The 3689-nt window shown below is 32.4% G+C and overlaps 1 non-coding gene across 1 annotated transcript; it reads left to right on the plus strand.

Moving 5' to 3' along the window:
- Positions 1-1842: 1842 nt before the first annotated feature.
- LOC133780904 (small nucleolar RNA R71) lies at positions 1843-1949 on the plus strand. Its single transcript, XR_009869711.1, has one exon. It is a non-coding gene; the product is annotated as a small nucleolar RNA R71 (small nucleolar RNA).
- Positions 1950-3689: the final 1740 nt, after the last annotated feature.

The following is a 3689-nucleotide window of genomic DNA, read 5'->3' on the forward strand; positions in this document are numbered from 1 at the left end:
AATTCAACAGTCAAATTTCCAAAAGATAATTGAACATGACCTAAGGGTGAAAAAGGTTCAACTTTGGTTTCATGTAAGGGTATAGACTCTACCAAAGAATTCACATCATCATTAGAGTCATCAACATGTAAGTTCATACCAAAGTATTTTTCACAAAAGTCAAGTAGGTCATTTCCATCATCTTCACATATACTATCTATCATGTTAACTTCATGTATTTCCTCACACTCAACAGATTTAGCAACATTAAAAACATTCAATTCAACAGTCAAATTTCCAAAAGATAATTTCAAAACACCATTACGACAATTTATGATTGCATTAGATGTAGCTAAGAATGGTCTACCTAGAATGATAGGAATTTAAGCATGCATGTTTTCTACAGGTTGAGTATCAAGAACAATGAAGTCAACAGGAAAATAAAATTTATCAACTTTTATCAAAACATCCTCTATAATGCCTCTAGGAATTTTCACAGAACGATCGGCTAATTGAAGAGTTATAGAGGTAGGTTTTAGCTCACCAAGACCAAGTTGCTTATAAACAGAATAAGGCAATAAATTCACACTAGCACCCAAATCAAGTAAAGCTTTGTTAATAAAATGATCACCAATAATGCATGAAATTGTGGGACACCCAGGATCTTTATATTTAACAAGACTCTTATATTGGATAATGGAACTAGCTTGTTCAGTTAAAAACGCCTTTTTAGGAACATTAGTGTTTCTTTTAACAGTACAAAGATCCTTTAAAAATTTGGAGTAGGCAGGAATTTGTTTAATGGCATCTAAGAAAGGGATGTTGATACTAACTTGTTTAAAAACTTCTAAGATGTCATTATATTGGCCGCCTTTTTTAATTGGAAGCAATCTTTGTGGGAATGGGGCTTTTGGAATGAAAGGATGGATTGGAATTTCTTTGTTTGATGAGTCATTGAGATTAGAACTAGAAGACTGACTCTTTTCTTTTTCTTTTTCGTTTTCAACCTCGGGTATGTAATCGGGTTTGACAATTTTCTTTCCATACCTAAGAGTTGAAATTGATTTGACTTCTCCATTATGACTAGACTTTCCCATCTCATATTGACCTTTTGGATTAGGGATAGGTTGACTAGGGAATGTTCCTTTTTCTCTATCAGCTAAAGCAGTGGCGAGTTGTCCTACTTGTGTCTCGAGTTTGGTAATAGATTGAGATTGATTTTGTAGGATTTGTTGGGTGGATTGCATAAATTGTTGTAAAGTATCTTCTAAGGAAGGTTTTCTTTGTTGCGGATATGGTTGATTTTGTGGGGCATGAGCTTGGTTTTGTGTGTTGTATTGGTGCCCTTGATTCATTTGGGGTTGGTTTTGTCTCCATGAAAAGTTCGGATGGTTTCTCCAATTTGGATTGTAGGTGGATGAAAATGGGCTATCATTTGGTTTCCCATAAGTATGAAGTGCATTGGCCTCCTCAGAAAAGGCTTCTTGGTAGGACGGACAGGATTGGGCATTATGGCACGGATTAGAACATATAGAACATACATCTTTTCTTGGTTGTATTGGAGAGTTTATAGTTTGGCTTATGGCTAAAGCTTCTACTTTTCTCGCTAATTTATCTAAAGATGTTCTTAAGTCTACTTCTTCTTTTACTTCATACCTTCCTCCTCTTTTTGGTGAATTAGTTGACCTAGACCTAGGATCAAAATAATTCCATTGTTGTGAATTGACAAATAAATCTTCAAGGGCGTCCCACGCCTCTTGTCCTTGAAATTTTAAAATTTTTCCAGTATGCATAGATTGAATCATTTGACGATTAGAGGGAGTCAAACCATCATAAAAATATTTTACAAGTCTCCATTTTTCAAAACCATGATGAGGACATTTTAATAATAAATCTTTAAATCTTTCCCAACATTCATAAAACTCTTCATTATCTTTTTGAAAAAACTCGGAGATTTCTCTCCTTAGACTATCAGTTTTAGACATTGGAAAAAATTTCAACAAGAATTTATTATAAAGTTGATCCCAAGTAGTTATAGACCCAGTGGGAAGGGAATTTAACCAAGCTTTTGATTTGTCTTTTAATGAAAAAGGAAACAATCTTAGTTTGACTGACTCATCAGAAATTTTTTGAAATTTAAATGTTGAGCAAATTTCTAAGAAATCTTTGACATGCATGTAAGGATCCTCTCTATCTAACCCATAAAAAGATGGCAACAATTGAATGATTGCTGGTTTAAGCTCAAAATGAGTAGCAGAAGTTGTAGGTAAAACAATGCATGAAGGAGCATTAGATGAAATAGGTGCAAAATATTCAAGCAAAGTTTTTTCAGGCACAACATTTTCATCAACAGGATTAGCAATAGGTTCCATGATGCTCAAATTTTTACTAACACTTTCAATTTCAAACAAAGATAAACGTCTTTTTACTAATCGTTTTTTAGAGTTACGTTCCCAATGATGCATACAATTTTCACAAACAAGGCAACAAGGATAATCTCAAACAAACAATTTTCTGATGTGGAAGATCAGTTAAAACCGCAACCACAGAGCATACTTAGAATTCTTAGAGATTTCACAACAATATAATTCTTATGGTTTACTTGTCCCCAGGCCTATTTGATTCCACTTACTCGCACACTACTAACAACTCCCCGAGGTTAATTAGTAGAGGCGGATTGGGAATTTTGTTCAAATTTCCTTTAAGCAAAAATTGCTTATGGTGAAAGGACAAGATTTAGGTTTCTTTTTTTTTTTTTTTCAAGTATTTTTCACAATATTACACTAAAATATTAAAGAAGACAAAGAAAAATAAGGCAAAAATTAAATAAGACTAAAATTTAGGCAAGAGTAGGGAGGCATAGCATGCCATCAACCATAACAAAATTAAGGTAAAAACTAGGAGGCACAAGTGCCATCAACTAAAACATAAGATAGAAGACTGGGAGGCAAAATTGCCATCAACTAGTAATTTGCGGAAATTAAATAACATAAAAATTACAACAAAATAAATAAAGAGAATTACAACAAATGTTAGGAGGCACAAGTGCCGTCAACTAACAAAGATATAAAAGAAATAAAATTACAACAAAATTATATCAAAATTAGGAGGCACAAGTGCCATCGACTATAAAAATTAAAAGGATAGATAGGAGGCACAAGTGCCGTCACTAGAAAAAAACAATAAATATAGAAATATAAGTATATTTTTTTTATGGGTGGTTGAACCGTCCCAAATTTCTTTTTATCTTTTTTTTTTTAGTTTTTTTATAGATATATATTTTTTTAGTTTTTTTTTTAAGTGCAAAAATTAAAATAACTAGTAGAAGAATTTACTAACCTTGAGATAATTTTCGTTTCTTTTCTCTTGCAACTCCCCGGCAACGGCGCCAAAAACTTGATGGACCCAAAACGGGTATGTTTAAAAATTTATATATCGCAAGCGCACGAATCGTCCATATAGAATAGTGATCGTGTAAGCAAGGATGTCGAACCCAAAGGAGTTGTCTAAAATCGAAAATGAAACTTTTTTAAATCAAAAATAATAAATTCTAACCTAGCTCCATTGATTTATGAGTTTTAATATTATGAACATAAAAGAAAAGATTGAAAAATAAAGCTATTTAAGAGAATAAAAATAAAGCAATAATGAGTTGAAAATAAGTGTTAAAAGAAAAGATTATTAAGATACTAGAATCCACAAAATGTAAG

Source organism: Humulus lupulus, chromosome 5 (assembly GCF_963169125.1).
Source record: "Humulus lupulus chromosome 5, drHumLupu1.1, whole genome shotgun sequence".
NCBI classification, from domain to species: Eukaryota; Viridiplantae; Streptophyta; class Magnoliopsida; order Rosales; family Cannabaceae; genus Humulus; species Humulus lupulus.